Here is a 10,903-nt window from a genome sequence, read left to right on the forward strand (position 1 = left end):
TGGGTAGGTAGTCTGTATTGTTTGGGTAGGCCCCTCTTTCTGTTTCACAAGGTAGGTAGCCTGTATTGACTCTGTTTGGGTAGGCCCCTCTCTCTGTTTCACAGGGTAGGTAGCCTGTATTGACTCTGTTTGGGTAGGCCCCTCTCTGTTTCACAGGGTAGGTAGCCTGTATTGACTCTGGGTAGGCCCCTCTCGCTATTTCACAGGGTAGGTAGCCTGTATTGACTCTGTTTGGATAGGCCTCTCTCTATTTCACAGGGTAGGTAGTCTGTATTGTTTGGGTAGGCCCCTCTCTCTGTTTCACAGGGTATGTAGCCTGTATTGACCCTGTTTGGGTAGGCCCCTCTCTCTGTTTCACAGGGTAGGTAGTCTGTATTGACTCTGTTTGGGTAGGCCCCTCTCTCTGTTTCACAGGGTAGGTAGTCTGTATTGTTTGGGTAGGTAGTCTGTATTATTTGGGTAGGCCCCTCTGTTTCACAGGGTAGGTAGTCTGTATTGACTCTGTTTTGGTAGGCCCCTATCCATCTGTTTCACAGGGTAGGTAGTCTGTATTGACTCTGTTTGAGGAGGTCCCTCTCTCTGTTTCACAGGGTAGGTAGCCTGTATTGACTCTGTTTGGGTAGGCCCCTCTCTCTGTTTCACAGGGTAGGTAGTCTGTATTGACTCTGTTTGGGTAGGTAGTCTGTATTGTTTGGGTAGGCCCCTCTTTCTGTTTCACAAGGTAGGTAGCCTGTATTGACTCTGTTTGGGTTGGCCCCGCTCTCTGTTTCACAGGGTAGGTAGCCTGTATTGACTCTGTTTGGGTAGGCCCCTCTCTGTTTCACAGGGTAGGTAGCCTGTATTGACTCTGGGTAGGCCCCTCTCGCTATTTGACAGGGTAGGTAGCCTGTATTGACTCTGTTTGATAGGCCTCTCTCTGTTTCACAGGGTAGGTAGTCTGTATTGTTTGGGTAGGCCCCTGTCTCTGTTTCACAGGGTATGTAGCCTGTATTGACCCTGTTTGGGTAGGCCCCTCTCTCTGTTTCACAGGGTAGAAAGTCTGTATTGACTCTGTTTGGGTAGATAGTCTGTATTGTTTGGGTAGGCCCCTCTTTCTGTTTCACAGGGTAGGTAGCCTGTATTGACTCTGTTTGGGTAAGCCCCTCTCTCTGTTTCACAGGGTAGGTAGCCTGTATTGACTCTGTTTGGGTAGGCCCCTCTCTGTTTCACAGGGTAGGTAGTCTGTATTGTTTGGGTAGGCCCCTCTCGCTGTTTCACAGGGTATGTAGCCTGTATTGACCCTGTTTGGGTAGGCCCCTCTCTCTGTTTCACAGGGTAGATAGTCTGTATTGTTTGGGTAGGTAGTCTGTATTATTTGGGTAGGCCCCTCTGTTTCACAGGGTAGGTAGTCTGTATTGACTCTGTTTGGGTAGGCCCCTATCCATCTGTTTCACAGGGTAGGTAGCCTGTATTGACTCTGTTTGGGTAGGCCCCTCTCTCTGTTTCACAGGGTAGGTAGTCTGTATTGACTCTGTTTGGGTAGGCCCCTCTCTCTGTTTCACAGGGTAGGTAGTCTGTATTGTTTGGGTAGGTAGTCTGTATTTACTCTGTTTGGGTAGGTAGTCTGTATTGTTTGGGTAGGCCCCTCTTTCTGTTTCACAGGGTAGGTAGCCTGTATTGACTCTGTTTGGGTTGGCCCCGCTCTCTGTTTCACAGGGTAGGTAGCCTGTATTGACTCTGGGTAGGCCCCTCTCTCTGTTTCACAGGGTAGGTAGCCTGTATTGACTCTGTTTGGATAGGCCTCTCTCTGTTTCACAGGGTAGGTAGTCTGTATTGTTTGTGTAGGCCCCTCTCTCTGTTTCACAGGGTATGTAGCCTGTATTGACCCTGTTTGGGTAATCCCCTCTCTCTGTTTCACAGGGTAGAAAGTCTGTATTGACTCTGTTTGGGTAGGCCCCTCTCTCTGTTTCACAGGGTAGGTACCCTGTATTAACTCTGTTTGGGTAGGCCCCTCTCTCTGTTTCACAGGGTAGGTACCCTGTATTAACTCTGTTTGGGTAGGCCCCTCTCTCTGTTTCACAGGGTAGGTAGCCTGTATTGACTCTGTTTGGGTAGGCCCCCGCTCTGTTTCACAGGGTAGGTAGTCTGTATTGACTCTGTTTGGGTAGGTAGTCTGTATTGTTTGGGTAGGCCCCTCTTTCTGTTTCACAAGGTAGGTAGCCTGTATTGACTCTGTTTGGGTAGGCCCCTCTCTCTGTTTCACAGGGTAGGTAGCCTGTATTGACTCTGTTTGGGTAGGCCCCTCTCTGTTTCACAGGTAGGTAGCCTGTATTGACTCTGGGTAGGCCCCTCTCGCTATTTCACAGGGTAGGTAGCCTGTATTGACTCTGTTTGGATAGGCCTCTCTCTGTTTCACAGGGTAGGTAGTCTGTATTGTTTGGGTAGGCCCCTCTCTCTGTTTCACAGGGTATGTAGCCTGTATTGACCCTGTTTGGGTAGGCCCCTCTCTCTGTTTCACAGGGTAGGTAGTCTGTATTGACTCTGTTTGGGTAGGCCCCTCTCTCTGTTTCACAGGGTAGGTAGTCTGTATTGTTTGGGTAGGTAGTCTGTATTATTTGGGTAGGCCCCTCTGTTTCACAGGGTAGGTAGTCTGTATTGACTCTGTTTTGGTAGGCCCCTATCCATCTGTTTCACAGGGTAGGTAGTCTGTATTGACTCTGTTTGAGGAGGTCCCTCTCTCTGTTTCACAGGGTAGGTAGCCTGTATTGACTCTGTTTGGGTAGGCCCCTCTCTCTGTTTCACAGGGTAGGTAGTCTGTATTGACTCTGTTTGGGTAGGTAGTCTGTATTGTTTGGGTAGGCCCCTCTTTCTGTTTCACAAGGTAGGTAGCCTGTATTGACTCTGTTTGGGTTGGCCCCGCTCTCTGTTTCACAGGGTAGGTAGCCTGTATTGACTCTGTTTGGGTAGGCCCCTCTCTGTTTCACAGGGTAGGTAGCCTGTATTGACTCTGGGTAGGCCCCTCTCGCTATTTGACAGGGTAGGTAGCCTGTATTGACTCTGTTTGATAGGCCTCTCTCTGTTTCACAGGGTAGGTAGTCTGTATTGTTTGGGTAGGCCCCTCTCTCTGTTTCACAGGGTATGTAGCCTGTATTGACCCTGTTTGGGTAGGCCCCTCTCTCTGTTTCACAGGGTAGAAAGTCTGTATTGACTCTGTTTGGGTAGGCCCCTCTCTCTGTTTCACAGGGTAGGTAGTCTGTATTGTTTGGGTAGGTAGTCTGTATTATTTGGGTAGGCCCCTCTGTTTCACAGGGTAGGTAGTCTGTATTGTCTCTGTTTGAGGAGGCCCCTCTCTCTGTTTCACAGGGTAGGTAGTCTGTATTGTCTCTGTTTGAGGAGGCCCCTCTCTCTGTTTCACAGGGTAGGTAGTCTGTATTGACTCTGTTTGGGTAGGCCCCTCTCTCTGTTTCACAGGTTAGGTAGTCTGTATTGACTCTGTTTGGGTAGGCCCCTCTCTCTGTTTCCTGCCCTTTGATCGGAAGAAGTGAGAGAGGCTTTGGTGGAATGGAGGGATGAGGTGAAGTAGTCTAACTTTCCAAAACATGCCACGTCATTACATGAATTCTCTTTAGGAACAAAGCGCCGTCACAGACAAAGCCAGTACAAATGCTGTTCTTTCTTTGAACAGTTTGCCTGTGTTTGACTCAAAAATAGTTTGCCTATATTTGCCTTTCAAAACACGTGGAAATGAATTTGAATGTGTGTTGTTATTATCACAGCGGTATGGTGTTCCACTTCTATGTGGAGGTGTTGGAGAGGGGCAGCCTGGGGTGCAGGGACCCAGAGGAGAGCAGGGTCACTCTGGTTCTGGGTAAAGGTGGCATGATCCCCTGCCCTGGGATCAAATGTCAGACACAGAGGTCAGAGGTCCCCGCCTCAAACACAGAGGTCACATGGTACAAGGTGATTATTCCAACATATGTTAAAAAAAATTTACAAACACCTACAGCATGGATGGATGGATGGATGGATGGATGGATGGCAGGTTTTACCTGATGTGTGTTTATCTTCAGAATGTAATTATGGTATCATTCCACTTCATCTAAGACTTTACACAAACTCCTAACCTTTAGTAAACAAGTACAAGCCCTACCTGTGTGACTGGTTACACACCTACTCACCTGTGACAGGTCAACACATGCATGGAATAAACAGGCAAACTAATTCATAATGGTTTTACCTAATGTGTTTGTCTTCAGGATGCCAGGCCTGTATGTGAGCAACAGGAAGAGAGGGATATCTCTGTGGAAGACAGGTATATTCTTCGGCTGGGTACTGTCCATGTGAGTGACGCTACAGTGTATTTCTGTGACTACACTTATGAAGACAACGGGATCCCCTGGACAGTCAGGAGATCTGTGAACGTCTCGGTCATACGTAAGTACGGGATGACTGTCGCTGCAGGCTCTTCCAACACACACACACACACACACAAGAGTGTTCAGATGAACGCATGCCCACACACACACACACACACGAGCGTTCAGATGAACGCACGCCCACACACACCACACATACACACACACACACACATTCTAGTAAATTTCACTTTTACCTCCACAGCAGCTGACACCAAAGACCCTCCACGGATGACTTATCCCCATGGCAACGAGGAGACGGTGGAGCTGGGTGAGTGCAGAGCCTGAGGTTGATAGATTTGATGACATCAACGTTTCCTTTCCTGAGGGCAGGTGTATACAGTATGATCCCTGTGTTTCACCAGTTTATGGCTGCATCCCAAATGGCCCCCTATTATTCCCTATATAGTGCACTACTTTTGACCAGAGCCCTATGGGGTAGTGCACTATATAGGGAATAGGGTTACATTTGGGACGCAGTTTATGAGTCCAGTCCTTATATCAACCCTCTATTCCCCAGGGGAGCCTCATACTCTGAGCTGTGAGGTGCAGTTTGGGTTCCAGAGGACCTTTGACCCAGTGGTCCAGTGGTGGATCAGTTCCCATAGCAACCATGAAGGCATGATGAAACTGATGGAGATGGAAGCACAGTGAGTTGGAGCTCTTGTTTTTGCTCGTCATGTAACGTTGTATTCGTGTATTAAAATTAACGATGATTAATTCATGAAACCTTTTCTTTGTCAGGCACCCACCTATCATTCAAATAATAATGTGTATCACTGTAGGCTATGGCTGTGTCCCAAATGGCACCCTATTCTCTAAAATGGCACCCTATTCCCTACATAGTGCACAGTGTACTTTATAGGGAATACAGACAGTGCCACCTTCTGTTTCCTCTCCAGGCAGGTAAGTGAAAGGAGTATTGAAGAGTTAGAGTTCACGGTCACCAGGACAGCTCAGATCCCGGAGGTGACCCAGCTACACCTGGACTCCACCTTCACCTGTCTGGCCCAGAACTCTGTAGGCAACAGCAGCGCCACCATCATGCTGACTAGGAAACCTGCAGGTACCAGCAGCCTACTGATGGGCTGCGTCCCAATAATCTCTCCTTTCTCCCGAAGTGTGCACTTGTTCACTTCCCTTCATGGCTTTTAAATGAAATGACTGTTATATGATAACTCCCTCTGGCCCCTGCCTGGAACAATCCAATGGTTTTACATTTGTGGAGAGTAATGAACAAGTTCACACATCTAGAGGAAGGAGAGATTATTGGGATGCAACCCCAGTCTCTCATTACATCTGATTTGGTTCTGGGTGCCAAGATTAGCCTACCACAAGTGGGATCCATTCAGTTTTTCAATTCAGAAAAAGTATGTAATTTTGCCCTAATATTTTCTATCCTGATTCTTCAAAGCATGAATTGAATTTCCTGAATTCACTGATTCAAAACTGAATGGACCCAAAACCCTGACTTCGTCTGATACTCGGAGAACACTAGCAATGTATTTTTACTTAACCCTATCTTGGCATACTGTTATCTGAGACAACAACGCTCCTATGTGTTGTAATGTGTATTTGTAATGTTGTTTCAGTTTCCCGTGTTCTGGTGATAGGGTGTCCGGTGGTGTGTCTGCTGTTTGTAGCTGGGCTGGGAATTACAGTGCACGTCTACTGGCTAGAGATCTCTATTCTCTACAGAATCTACCGGCCATACAAACAGACCACCACAGGTCAGAAACACATCTCTCTCACACACACACACACACACACACACACAAACACACTGTGGAAACTATTGGTTGATAAGATATGAGAAACACAAATCACAGGAAATCTTCATTTGAAGTTTCCCCTAAAAGGAACAAAATACCAAGTATCTAATGGCTGATATGGCTTCTATCTCCTCCCCTCCCACTCTAACACACACGCATGCAAACACACACTGTCAGATAAAAGCCATCTAGCATCTAGGCAGGCCTTAAATCAAGACTAATCTACACCACACCATGCTCACTGCTGTGGAAGTGACAGTTACACAGGATACATCTAGCTATCAGGAAACTTGACTCAGTAGAACCACAAAACCACACAGAAAGATTGCTGGGTGTTCTGAGGAAGCTAAAGAAGTATTTCCATGTTGTCAGTCCTTTGAAATGAAGTAATAACTGTCACTGTCCTAACTGTCATAACTGCAGTACGATGTGTTGTATTATGTGTTTAAAAAAGGGTTGGGGTCAGTTCCAATTGAAATTATTCAATTCAGGAAGTAACCTGAAATTTTTATTCAATTTTTGAAAAAATAACACCTATTTTCAATGATTCATCAATAAACTGTATTGACCCTGTAACCTGAATATGTCTCTTCTCCCTCCTTCCCTGTATTGACCCTGTAACCTGAATATGTCTCTTCTCTCTCCTTCCCTGTATTGACCCTGTAACCTGAATATGTCTCTTCTCTCTCCTTCCCTGTATTGACCCTGTAACCTGAATATGTCTCTTCTCTCTCCTTCCCTGTATTGACCCTGTAACCTGAATATGTCTCTTCTCCCTCCTTCCCTGTATTGACCCTGTAACCTGAATATGTCTCTTCTCCCTCCTTCCCTGTATTGACCCTGTAACCTGAATATGTCTCTTCTCTCTCCTTCCCTGTATTGACCCTGTAACCTGAATATGTCTCTTCTCTCTCCTTCCCTGTATTGACCCTGTAACCTGAATATGTCTCTTCTCTCTCCTTCCCTGTATTGACCCTGTAACCTGAATATGTCTCTTCTCCCTCCTTCCCTGTATTGACCCTGTAGATGACAAGGAGTATGATGCCTTTGTGTCTTACGTGCCCAGCTCTTCCTCTGAGGAGGTGGGAGGAGGAGGAGGAGGAGGAGGAGGAGGAGGAGGAGGAGGAGGAGGAAGAGGAGTGAGAGAGGAGCCGCTGGAGGTGCTCCTGCCCAGGGTTCTGGAGGGGCAGTGGGGCTACCGCCTCTGTATGCTAGAGAGAGACCTGCTGCCGGGTGGAGGTGAGTTATAGGTTGCATCCCAAATGGCACCCTATTCCCTATTTAGTGTGCTACTAAAAAGTAGTGTACTATATAGAGAAAGAGGGCCATTTAGGACGCAACATAGTCTGGTCCCAGATCAGTTTGTGTTGTAGAGCCAGCCAACGACCATAGGAGTTGGCTATACTGCACAAACTGACTGATCTAGGATCAGGTTATAGTTGAGCAGGCCATATGAATAGAGTAGACTGTAAAACATTGACATTGAATGTACAGTTGGCCTAGAGATGGCAGAAAAGCTTTCAAATGAAATGTCTTTTGAAGGATGTGTGGTTCACAGAGTCACAGTTTGACTGTCAGATTACGACAGTCAGCATATATATCATGTCACCCTGCCAAGCATGACACCTGTGTTGTGTTTGTGTTTGTGTTTGTGTGTGCATGCATGTCTGGTGTGTGTGTTCTGTGCTATAGCATATGCAGAGGATGTGGTGTGGGCGATCCGCAGCAGCAGGAGACTGGTGTGTATCCTGAGTCCTGACTACCTGGCCAGTACTTGTCTGTTTGAACTGGAGACAGGCATCAGAGCCTTACAGCAGGACGCACACCTCAGGCTCATCCTCATCTGGACCAGCCCTAGCACCAGCAGCCCCAACCCCAGGCCTAGCAGTCCCAACCCCACCAACAGCAGGCCTCTATCTCTACCTCTGTCCCACACCCTGGGCCTGGTGGCTCCAGCCTCTCCGCTGCCCCCGGTGGTTCGGAGGGCCATCAGAGTCCTGCCTGCTCTATACTGGACTCCCCAAGACCAAGGAAGGATGATAACTAGATCCAACTCTGGATCACGGTTCTGGAGAGCCCTCCACAAGGCCATGCCAGCTCAGAGTGGGACTGGGACAGACACACGGACACTCTCAGACACCCAGGACAGAGGGACTGTTTTGTAGGCGTTTTAAGTTCTCAACACCTGGGCTGGGTTTCCCAAAAGCATTGTAGCACTAAGATCATCTTAATTCCATTGAAACTAAATAGAGGAAGATGATCTTAGTGCTACGGATGCTTTTGGAAAACTCATTTACATTACATTACATTTACGTCATTTAGCAGACGCTCTTATCCAGAGCAACTCAACCCTGTATACTTTTTTTTTTTTGGGGGGGGGGGGGGGTGTAGTCTAACCGTTATGTTCTGTTCTCAAGAAACTTGACACCTTCTATACATTTTTTTAAGAGGGACTGGTTTCATGCGTGCCACCTGTTGTTTCATGGTTGTTGCTTCTAAGAATGTGTTGTTTTTACCTCCTGGAACCTGGTAACGGATGTGGCTAGAAACACTGCCCCCTGCTGGTGCCATGCTCAATGACAGTTCAGTGGTTCCTGGTAAATAGCAGTCAATGCAGATTCTGGGTGTATTCTTTTTTCAGATCAGCTTTTTTGACAATAATTGGGTGAAAGATCAGAATCCTTAACGCACACCATAGCAAAACGTTTTGCAAACGGAAAAACAAGTTTCTAATTAACAAATTCAGGTAGGTTCCGTCCCTGTTTCGTTTGCTTCTGTTTGTTTCCTAGCTAACACATATACCCAGAAGGTATATTATTTAATTAATCACAAAGAACTGTCAACAAACAAACTACAATACAGAGAAGGACGTAATATATTCGCATAAGCTACAGTGAAAAACAGCTGTTGATAGCTGAATAATTTGTTTCCTTATGTGAAGGAAAAAACACAAGCCTCATGTCTTTCCATTTTGAAAGGCTGTGTATGATAGTGTTGTCTTTCCATTTTGAAAGGCTGTGTATGATAGTGTTGTCTTTCCATTTTGAAAGGCTGTGTATGATAGTGTTGTCTTTCCATTTTGAAAGGCTGTGTATGATAGTGTTGTCTTTCCATTTTGAAAGGCTGTGTATGATAGTGTTGTCTTTCCATTTTGAAAGGCTGTGTATGATAGTGTTGTCTTTCCATTTTGAAAGGCTGTGTATGATAGCGTCCTCATCTCTTCTCATACCCAGTAACGTCATCAAGATTGTCATTGAGACTTTACATTATTTATGCATCTGAAGAATGCATGATACACTGGTATTTGCATCGTGGTTCAATTGCTTTTTTTTGCATAAATATCATTAAACAGACATTTCATTTCAGAATTGAATGTAAGTTTATTGTCCTAATATTAATATTAATACATGTCAACCCCAGGCACAGGAGAAATGGTTCCTGTCTGATCACTCCGTAAAGGTATTACAGACGGTGCATAAATGAGGGAAAGGCAAGGGTTGAAAACCCAGTTAGGACAGTTATAAAGTGATATTCCTAGATGAGACACAAACTATTATTTAGTTGTCTTGAAGTTCCCTTTCCCAAAATGTGTCCTAATTGCTCTTACCTACACCCACTCCGGTCCACTATATAAAAACACACACACACACACACACACACACACAAACTATACGTTTAAAACAAAATAAAAAATATGCTTGATAGCACGAATGTCTCGCCATCATTACATTGCGGTATGTACATTTTTTTACACCATCGTCAACAGACAAATGAAAAAAAAAAAACCTCAACAAGGTGACATCATTCCACACAAAAGCAAACATGGTGTGCAGTTTGACTGTTGTCATAGCAACCCAGTAAGGTCGAGCCCTGCTGGTCCTACTGTGACTAATAACCAATAAGGTGGAGCCCTATTGGTCAGTGTCCGTCTGTGACTTGAGCTTCCTCTCCCAGAGCTTCTGGTGGTCGGAGAATCCCTGCTTCCCCTTGTTGAAGGAGTTGGGGCCTGCTGACGTGGGCGTCTCCCTGTGGTAAACGTAGAGCGAGTTATGTGAGGTAGTGGACCTAAAAGGTTATTGAAACCACTGCGGTCAGAACAGGTGTGTTGACCAAAATGAAAACATCCCATTCATTGGTAGTAGGTCCGCACTCAAGTGACCCATGCAAACACGTGGTCATCGTGTCTGGTTCAAATACACCCAAAATGGAAACCTATTCCATATATAATGCCCTACTTTTGTCCAGAGCTCTCTCCAAAGTGGTCCATATTAGTTCACTAATAGGCAATAGCGTGCCATTTCAGAGAAGCACACTAGGTTGAATACTTGAGATATTGTAAAAACTATTTTGGAGATTATTCAAATATTGTGCTTCTTCTTACCTGCCAATGTTCTTCATCCTCATCTTGGCTTCTGCAGGCATCTCTTCATCACTCTGTCAGAGCAGCAGAGAAAACAGCTGCTATTACAGATCTGTTGTTATAGCACTGGTATTAGCATTGGTGTTTCACAGCATATTAGAGTTTTGTTAGCGTAACCTACTAATCTATTGGGATATCGTTGTGTGTGTGTGTGTAAAGCTGTCTGCATGCTTCCCAACCAAAACAGTTTGTGCATATATTGTGACGATATTTTGTGACGTTTTTGTTCCGTTTTGGATTTCGGTGAAGGGTTTTTCGGTTGTTCGGGTACACACATTTATTTTCTAGAGGCAAGCCGATGTTCGGAGCAGAAGTCT

Source organism: Coregonus lavaretus, assembly GCF_964263955.1.
Source record: "Coregonus lavaretus genome assembly, chromosome: 35".
NCBI lineage: Eukaryota > Metazoa > Chordata > Actinopteri > Salmoniformes > Salmonidae > Coregonus > Coregonus lavaretus.